This window comes from Tinamus guttatus, unplaced genomic scaffold (genome assembly GCF_059628265.1).
Source record: "Tinamus guttatus ecotype Peru unplaced genomic scaffold, ASM5962826v1 Tinamus_guttatus_pri_ptg000203l, whole genome shotgun sequence".
NCBI classification, from domain to species: domain Eukaryota; kingdom Metazoa; phylum Chordata; class Aves; order Tinamiformes; family Tinamidae; genus Tinamus; species Tinamus guttatus.
Window position 1 is genome coordinate 1420263 of NW_028288737.1, and position 10857 is coordinate 1431119.

Sequence of the window (10857 nt, forward strand, 5' to 3'; positions counted from 1 at the left end):
GAAAGAAAAAGGTCAAACTGGGCCGTCACCGTATCCTTGGAGCCAGTGACGGCCGTAGCTCGGGCCCAGAATCGTGACACAGATGAGGACTGAGATGGTAGAGCCAACTCCTGTTTTCCCTCATGTGCCAGTATCTGCTTTAGGATGACCAGCGTGAGGGCAATCCTACCATTTTGTGAGTCAGATTGATGTGGACTTTTCAGATCTTCATGGTAAAAAGATACAGCTCTCAAATAGGCAAAATCTAGTCTAAAAATTCTCCAGTAGAGACTCTGTTATGAATGATATTTGTCTCTTAAAAAATTTGAATGAGAAATGAAAGCTTTTAATAGGCATGAGTGAAGTATATTCATCACTTTCATTTTTTTTTTTAACATACACTGTTTTCATTGTAGGCCAGTATATTAATACTACATGGGGCAGATAACAAGTCCTGATTATTTGAATTCACGAATGATAAACTAAAGAGAAATAATATAGCCATCCAAATCCATCTAAAACCTGATGATTTCTAAATAACTTGTTTGGAAAATATATCCTAATAATAAATACTGTGAAAACAATCACTTAAGTGACTTTCAATGTCAGCTCAGCACAGTAAGAATTGAGGCTGTCTTAATTTCCTCATTGAATGCCCCTACTTCAGCCAGAAGGAAGAGTTGTATGGAATATGTTGTCCTAATCTGTAGAAAAGTATCTGGGAGTATTTTTACCTAATTGAGGTCAGCTTTAATAGGTGGAGTTATGTGGTATATACAGGAAAAAATTGCTGAAGGCCTGTAACTTGTCAGGCTGTAGTTTTGCTTCTACATACTTATTATATGATACTCATTAAACAAGTTCTTAAATGGCATCCTTTATTTACAGTGCAACATTTGAAGTTGTTTTCTGATGGTCTGCTGGGCTTTGTTACTAAAACCACGTTCTACTCTCTTTATGCATTCTTGCCCTTGGGATCTAGAAGATAAAAGTGGAAGATGCATATATATATGTGTATATATATATATATTTCTGTCTTAGTATATTTTTGCTTCTGCTGTTATCCAGGACACTTACTGCGTTTTGTGTTCTTTCCTATTCATGAATCCACCAAAGGTTAAGCCACTGCATATGCTTCTCAGCAGTGATAACTGAGCTCCACCCAAGCCAGGTCTGTGCATATGAAAAGAGCTTTTGGCTTTCAGAGGCCTTAGCTTTCCATACAGTGTCAAGGCTGAATTCAGGTTGCTCAAGGCTTATTCTTCTTAGAAAAGCCTCCAAGGACAGAGATGTCACAGCCTCCTTGGGCAGCCTGTTTCAGTGCTTAACTTGAGCGGCTGAGTGTTTTTAGAGTTCTGTAGTAAAGGCAAAGTTAGTACAGAATCACTGCGTGGGTGGATTAGTGGCAATTATGGGTGAACATTTTAATGTAGTCTTTGTTGTTGTTCAAACACATTTACAACTTTAATAATGCACTAATGTGTTTTGTTGCATTTCATATCATTTCTGATCAAATACTTTACAGTATTGCTACTTCATCCAAAACTGAAGTAATCCTTTATGTTTAACAAACCTAGTGCTGTTGATTAGCAATACCTGGCAACCTTTTTTTCCAGCATCTGATTCATTTTTTAGCACATCATAGCAAAGTTTGGGAATGAAAGTCTGGGCTCTAGTCAACAGAAAACCCCTCAGTGATTTGAGTGAAATCATTATGTCATCCCAGACGTCCAGAAGTGTCCTTAGTGTATTCCTTGCTTGCAAAAGGCTCACGTTTGCTTAATCTAAGGCTAACATTTGTCCTGTGCATTCATAGACGTTAACGTTTTTCACACTGTGAGCTCAGTACCATTGTTAGAGTATCTGAGGTTGTAGACGGCTTGACATTTTTCAGCACTGTTTGCTGTGAAACATGAAATAAGCTCTCTATACCTGAGAAGTATCAGTGTTGATTCAGTTTCCGAATACTGCTTTTCATTGTTTATTATTCAGGTGTCTTATTCAGGCCTCAATTCTGAATTTGAAAATGTCTTGTAATGAAGGAATATCATGACCCTCTTGGCAATTTCTTGGTGTTATTAAGATTGTCAGAAAAAAGCAACTAAGTGCTGTATTCGTTTGTCATCTTAATGGGAAAATTCTAGATCTTGCTCAGTGAAGTATCATATACATACTCCTTGCTAAGGCAGTAAATAAGTCAGCAGAGGTATAAAGGCAAAAATTTTAATTTCTCTTTAAGGAAGTACCTGGCTTCTTGGTAGTGCAATTTATCTTTTGAAATACAAAACTATTTATAGCATACTCATAGATTAAGCATGCTGTAGTCATCATTTACTTGACTGCTAATGAATTCCACATATAAATTTAGGCCCCCTTGTTTATTGTAAATCAAAGGTAAAACAAAGTCCACACTATTATAGATTGACAGCATTATTAAAATACTGCCACAGACTGGAAGAGTGGGTTTTAGTTGCATATCTTCAAGTTTGTTCAACTACGTAGTTTCTCTACTTAGTGACATTGTTATAAAAATATGCCATGAACTTTGAATGTACAAGTAGAAAAAAAAACTAATCCTGGGAAGCAATGAGTAAAACAACACAACACATAGTGGCATTCTGATAAATAGCTGTAGTGTAAAATATTTGCAGACTTCATATTTTGGCCCTGCTTCTGTTCTTGCTGAAGACAAAATTGCCCTAGGCCATTGTGATACCTTAACATTTAAAGAATTGACTGACTTGTAACCATCTGAAAATGTGCTAAAAGCCATTAGACCTTCAAGGACACATCAGTGTTTGGCGAAGGAAAAAGGAAAATGTTGTCAGAATGTGGTTAAGGAAATAGATTTTTGAACACCATTTTCCAGGACCGATTCTTCCAGTTCACATGCATTTATGAGGGATGTAATGAGACCACTGAGCATACAGAACACGGCATGTGTAATGTGTTGGTTTTATGTTCTTTCCCTATGCTTGGTGAAATACATCATTAAGTCAACTATAAGTATGCCTGCATCTGCTAGGCTGCACGTAGCATGATGTGAGCCTTTCATTAGTGAAATTAGTCACTAGAAGATCTTTTACTTTCCCTCCACAGCAGTAGAAACCCCTGCTATGACCACAAAAATATTTGGCCTTTTTTCTTTTCCAAAAGGGTGAGATGTTCTGAGCTGAAGACCCTCTTTGTACATAGTTACCATACCCATGATGGCAGCAGTGTCAGTTTTCAGAGCGTTCAGCTACCACTTACATAGTTAGACCCTTCCTTGTCAGTTTGGATTTAGGAGATAGAAAATGATGGTGATTCTTTTTGTTCAAATTCAGGCACAGCAGTTGATACAAATTACTTCAGAAAGTAATCTGCATCTGAGCATAAACTTGCATTCAAGATTCCCGTAACCTTTGGAGCTACATAAACAGATAAAAGATTGTGTGCTGGAGTGCTGGTAGGGCTCGCTGGTAGCTAGACAGGGAATTTATGAGCAAGATTAGAGCAAGCAGACCCTGCAGGATCCAGAGTTTTCCATCAGGGCAATGACAAGTAGTTTTCTGGAGTTACATTTTTAAAAAGGGACTAGCACTGTAGCAAAAAGTAGCTGAAAATAAGGCATACATAGATAATTATACAAACAGAAGTTTGTAATTGATTCTGACCTCCAGAAGAGGAAAACTACCTTAGATAGCAGTGGTAACCTGAAAAGTAATTCTGCAAAAACAGTGTTGCAGTGTTCTGTGCTCATTGCATCTCTATCAGTTTGATGCTCTTGCAAACAAAATCATGTTCTTTCTCAGTGTCTGTTTGAAGACCTCCTTTGACAACTGATCTGATTTCACCTTTCCTTTGCTGTGTGTATTAACACAGCAGCTTGGTGGTGCTAATTCTGACCTCAGCATCTCCTGAGCATTCGCACAAAGCCCCCAAATTATATTTTCAAATTCCACCTAGGCCGAGTTGTGGCAAGGTAAATATGGGCAAAGAATGTGATAGTGATGTGCAGAAAGGCGAGCGCTGCGCAGACACTCAGCAGGACTCATGAGGTGCCCTCCCTCTAGGCACTGGCAAGGCCTGCGCTGAGCCACGAGCAGTTTGGGGCACTGTTTTTCAAGAAAGACGTAGGATGGTTGAAGGGAGTTCAGGGGAGAATGCCCATAACGACTAAGGTCCGAAAAGCACAATTTGTGAGAATATATTGAAAGAGCTGAGGTTGTTTAGCCTAAGGAAGACAAGATTGCCTCATGCATATATTAATAGTCTTAAAATATGTGAAAAGCTATTGAAAAAGAAAGAAGATAGTCTGGAAGAGAAATAAATCTGCTCTCAATTACCATGGATAGGACAGGACATAAGTGCATCGACTAGAGTACAAGCACACAGCAGATACGAAGAACTTCTAAGATTAAGGGCAATTAGATAAAAAACTTGCTTGGAGAGGCAATGGAGCCTCAGTCAAGGGAGACTTTAAGAACAGGTTAGACAAACATCTGTCAGGGCACAGAGATTCGGTTGATCCTGCCTTGAGATACGACCTCTGGAGTCCTTTCCAATCCTGTGTTTATCTCACAATAAATTCCAGTGTACTCAGAGATTAAACTGATTATCTGCAGTGGAAATGTACATTCCTTAAGGTCTAAGCTGCAGTCCATTAAAATCATTTTTCCATTGACTTTAACAAGCATTGGATCAGGCCCTAATTGAGTGTGCAGTTTGGAGCTGAATGTGGAATTTGGTCCACACTTCTGTTAATGGCATTTGCAAATGAGAAGAATCCAACTCCTTTTCCCAGGGTGTGTTAGCTCTGCAATGCTTACAAGAGAGAGCAAACACACACAGAAGAGTCAATGCTACATTTTTCCTACAAAATTAAGTAGAGCTGACCCAAAACAGACACCAAGAGCAGATCTCAGGGGAAAATTTAGCAGCTGTTCTCAAAGAAGAACATTTTAACAGCCATGTTTTATATCAGTTAAGCAAAGCCATACAGAAAGAGGCAGCAAAAGTAATTATTAACAACTCTTTAAAATTAAATAGGTGTCATGAATGTGAGAACAAAACATTTGTCTCTGCTGAAATATCAAATTAGTTGAGAGTCTGGAAATGGGCAGAGCAGAAGAAGGGGAAATGCAAAGTGAGAAATTCAAGCTGTCAGTGATTTCAATCAGTTACATAGTGATTGGCAAAGAAGGATCGATTTCGCAGTAATCCGTTTCCAAAGAGCGTAAGGAGTTCACCCAAAACTGAAGGATCAGAGTTAAATCCCAAGCCCTTGGGGCAGCCAGAGCCCTGCTCCTGCAAATGGGTATCCTCAGATCCATGTGGAGCCGCTCTGCCTTCGCGGGCTGCGTGTGTCTCCCGGCCGTTCCTCCTACACGGCCCTTGCACCGTGGTGGGAAACAGGCCCGTGTTCAAGAGGCTTTTCCAACACACACGGAGCTAAGGTTACTAACAGACAGATAACGGACAAACGAAAGATCTTTGCTGTAGATTAAGTCATTATATCCAGGAGAGAAGACACCATCTCCTAATGCCCATTTGTTGCAAAAATGTTCCAAGGGTGAACATAAGTTGGAGCATTTTACCTGAGACATCATATATGAAATATTTATTTGCCTTGCATTCAAGGGGAAAAGAAAAGAAAAGCCTGCATAAAATTATTGATGGAATCTTTCCCTGCCAAATGCTGAATTATTTATAGCTGAATTGTGCAAAGGATACCCATGGGAACCTGCTAGGTTGCAATATGCAACTGATACATTGTACACAAGGGGGACTTGTCTTTCAGACTTTGTTCTGAGGCTTGGGTGGGTCACCCGAAAACAGGTTCGATCCCTTTGCAGAGGGGGAGTTGGAGGATCTGCAGAATCTTAAAGTGTATCCCAGGGCAGCAGTTTTGAAATAGCAGGTAGTAAAAAGCTCTGCATGGCGCCCCATGTAGAAAAGGATGCTCTGCCGTAGGTCCTCCCCATGAAGGACCCTTCCACTCCCAGTCCACCTGCACCATTTGGTGACACTCTGCTTTCCTTGTAGGCAATCCCATTCCCTGCAGCCCTTAGCAAATCCTGCCTGTGCTGGAGGCTGTTCACCACTTAGCACCATGCGCATGCAGCGCGTTCCCCCTGCTGCTGTCTGTACTGCGCCTGCTCCTTTCTTCCCTTTGGCCTGTAGACCCACAGGCCTTCAAGCTCCTTCCCTGCTTGCTTCACTTCCAGGTGAGGCAGACTTTCCTGTGGCTGGAAGGTCATTTTTTCCGTGTTTGTTTTCTTCACTGTTTAAGGCCATTAGAAATCAGGGACATGGGAAGCTCTAGCGGGCCGGCCAGTAGGCTCTGTTCATCCAGCACCTTTCCTCTCCTGGGACCAGAGCCAGCGACTATGCAAAGGTGAAAGTCCCATTGTAGGCAGATAGGAGATGATCCGTCTCCCACAACAACTCACATCCTATTTTAAATAATGGAATGTTGACTTAAGACCTGAAGGATGTTAAATATCTCTTAGCTGTGATTAAAGAAAAACACAAACAACAACAACAAAAGCCCTCTTTGCTATTTGTTCTCCATCAGTTTTTTGTGTCATTTGCAAAGTTAGCAATGAAGATTTTATCTTTTCTTCCAGATCATTGATAAAGACATTGAACTGCATCCATCTCTTTGAAGTGCTCGAATAACCCCAGCAGAACAGAGACAAGACTTGCTGATGGAGCTGCTAACCAGCTCTCAGAGCACTTGATACAGGTAAATTGGTTTTGCATAGTACAGCCTTTTATATGGCTGTCACGCAGGACTATATCGAATGACTTAAGTGATCCATGTGTATGAAGTCAATATATCTACCTGAAGCAATTGCGTTTTAATTTCATCTCATTTTATTTTTTGAACACACCTATTTCCCTCCCCCCCCAATTTATTGATTAACACTGCATACACTATTATCTAAGAATTAATTTCTATTTCCTTCCCATATCTGTCTTCATATTATTTTGCCCAGGATTTATGTCACGCTTGTAATTACCTGAACCTGTCACATTTATTCTTTACAGCATGCCACATTCACTTTTTACCAGTCATCTGAAATTTCCCTTGTGCACCAATATTTGTTCAAAATGAATATGGATGGTTCACAGAGTCTCTCTGCCAATTTTTTTAATACTCTTGGGAGCATTCAGCCCTGAAGATTTAAATGTGTTTTGCTTTCACTGATGAAAATTCTCTCACACATACAGTGAAAGAGAAAGAATTTCATATCACTTCATTATTGTAACAGAAAAAAAAGCCAGCTTTTCAAAGTAGCTTAGTAAAAACTCCGTGCTTTCTTATCCAGGATCTATACCCTGAGTGAATTGAGTTTCATTCACATCCGGGGCCAAAAATAAATGATTGCTTTTTGCTCTTTGTTGGCAATTCAAAGACAATACAACTCAGGCAGAGTGAGCTGAGCTGCATTTTGGCTTACACGTCAGTAATGAAACTTTTAACGAACTTAAAATGCTGGATGCTCAGTTCTGGAGATGCCTAAGCCAAGAGGATCATTCTTTGGTCAGTCCTCACATTCTAAACTGAGTTTCTAAGCCTGGCATATAATCTTCAGCAAATCTTTGAAGGCTTAATCTCAGTATCTTCAGTAAAAAAGAGGACTTGCATCATTACATTTTTCACTAAATTACTTTTAAAATCCGAGAATTATTAACGAGGCTTTTCTTTAAAACATGTAGGTCATGAGTTTGGGAATGCCTGTGTATTCCAGTGACATCATGCATGATGTATTTTCACTTTTTTACTTTAAATTCATTAAAAAATGAGATGGGCTCTTAAATCTTGTTTTCTTTCTCTTCAAGGAATAATAGGATAGAGGTTTCTGAAGGACATATTGACCATTGACTCAGTTTTAACATGTTTTGGTAACATACATCTGAACCATTACAAAAGACTGAACGTGAAGAGATGGGTTTCTGGCCACAGTATCGCTGACCAGATTTCAGTTCTATTCCAGTCTGAAGCGGGAGGAAGCCCAAGCAGAAGTAATAATTCACCTGATGGCAGACTGTAATGGCACATAACAGTATCTGACTATTTAGATTACTGACTGCTGAGAAAGCAGCAGCACATTAGAGCATGCCCAAGATGAGCTTAAATACCACAGGCTTTTGCATGTTTTCCATTTTCACTGTCTTTTTTTTTTTTTCTTCCTGTGATTTCAGTAACTAATAAAATGCAACACTTTCCATCATTGTGTCATTAGGAGCCAGTAGGTGAGCTCATAAGAAAAACAGATATTTGCCATTGCTTCACAAGAAAACTTACCAATGCAGATAAAGGCCACAAACCCTGCTCTTACATGAGGAAATACAGACACCAGTTCTGAAGTGGTGGAGTTGCCCCTGGTTGCGTGTGCTAATTCAGCATACACACAGGCAACCCCAGTCCTCAGGGCCTCAAAGCCTGACTCAGGATTGCTCTCATTCATTGAAGGATGACAGCTTAAGAGGGGATGGAGACATAAACTGGAAGCACCTTCCCTGGTGGGAGAAGGGTGACAACATACATTTTCTCATCAATAAAAATCTCATTCTTTTAAACTAGCTCTATGTATGAAACAAGTAGATACTGTGACATAGCAGTAACGGTTCTGCAGATAACTGAAAAGTGTGAGAAAAAAATGCATCCTCTGATCACTCGTTTTCTATGGCATGATTGTGTAGGCAGTCCAATAAACTACTTAGCTTGAAACGTGGCTTGCTCTTATTTCCAGCATGACCTGAAGATACCAAAAGAAGGTCAGGAATTCCTGAATTCTGTTTCTTGCCCATGGCTGGCTGGTTTAAAATATACTGTGGAATTGTTTAACAACAAGGATTTAGTTACTCCTTGCAGCACCTGCTAAGTGGAAGTAAAATTTCCAGTGCTGGTTGAAAATGGCACAGAGAACGACATCTTTCCTTGAATTTCTCCAAGAACAGGGATCTCTCATAGGAATTCAGGCACCATTCCACCAAAAAAGGCAAGAGCTAGTCAAAAGCAGAGCTGTCAGAAGGCAGCCTCAACAACTGCAGGCGCTTCTGTGCTACCGCAGCCGTGCTCTGAGTCATCGTGCTGAATTGCTAAGTAACCGCTTCCCCCGAGCCTTGAAACCCTTCGCTCCCAGACATCCTCCTCTCCCTGTCTCTGCCGTGATGTGAAACAGGCTTCTCGGACCATGGTCCACTTTCTAATCTCATGGATGCTTCAGGCCTTGTGATTTTCAGACTGGGTCTGTCACATAAGGAAGGGTGCGATTTCCTGCAGGGATGCGCGTTCTTCACCGGTGTGTGATTTGGCAGGAGAGGAGGTAACGTGTCTGAAAGACTTGCCCGCTGACAGTGATAACTTCATGACTCAAGTCTTGTGGATTTTGTAAGGCATCAATTTCCTCCTGGGAAAAATAAAATAAAAATTCTTCCATTTTATCATTCACTGACAGATATTTTGTTATTGTAAAGCCTTTACACTCCCAGCAGAAAGCACTTAATAACATACTACAAGCTGCGGTTAAATCAGTCAATGCAAATGTACTATATTTGTCACCATCTCATCGTTTCTTCCTTAGCCTTCTCTAGAACAATTTGCCCTATTTCATGCAAAACGAACCATCATTCCACACAATATTTTGCCCAAAACCAAGCTTCTTAACAAGCTGAACTATGTAGGCAGTGGGATACATACGTGCTCTGGGTTGCATTAGCCAAAGCCCGGTGTCCAGCGCTCCAACTTGGTAATATATCTGTCTTGGACTATGTAAATGGGGAACATCTTTTATTTAACCGTCTTTGTATCGCGTAAATTCAGGCATAACAAGAGGTGAAGATAGAATATTATTTTTATGGAGTATTCATGGAGCATTTAGCTTCATGGTATTGTCTTAATCTTGTATTTCTCTATTCTGTTTATTAGCTGGGGTTCTCAAGTAACAAGTGTGTGCAAGTGCCTTGTAATCATGTTGAATATCCACTCTTTGGCCATTTGTTATGTGATATCCTTTTTAAGCCCACATTTTCCATTTCAGATATCCTCTTTCTACCAACTCCATGGGTAACCCACCAAGAGGAGTATCTTCCAGGTTATGGCATCATTTTATGTTTTGTACCTTCTTTTCAGTTCCAAATATTATTTGGTTGCATTGACTTTGTTCACACTGTATGAAAAATACATCTTCTCCAGAAATTTAATCTCCCAGAAGAGTAAAAAAGAAATGGAAGCCAAAATTTACAAAAAGAGAGATTCCTTTTCTGGTATCTCTGACATAAGGAAGCAAGTTAGCTGTTCAGACCCCTCTTTTGAGATCATTATGGGTTCACATTTCCAGCGTATCTCAGAAACTTCCTTTATATTCGAAACCACCAAGAAACGGAGGCATTAGAAATGCCAGCTGCCAGTAGGATTTCTGTCGCTCCTCACTGTGACTTTGGGGAGAATGATTGCGGGGAGAGCTGGTTCAGTGCCAGCAGGCAGTTCACGTTGCCACCCTGAAGGTAAATGTCTCTGAGAGCAAGAATGACCTCCAGAGTGTGGTGAAGCTCAGAAGGTGAAAGGGATCTCTGCAGGGAATGCTGCCAGGAAAGCTATTTCATCCTCACTGGGATTCCTGAATGACTCAAGGAATAGCACCGTCCTTCTTTTTGAATGTCCCTCTTTCTGAGAGCTCTTATTAAATCCCTACTACACACTTTATGTTTTTCTTTCTTTTTTTTTTCTTTTGGTAATTATCTACAGCACCAAATTCTGTGACATGATGAGTGATGAATGCAGATAGGCACTGCGATACTTGGTAGTTATTCTAGGGTTGCTGATGACTTGATTTTTTGCAGAGTTCGCATACTGAAAAGAGATTTGAAATGCACTGTGTCATC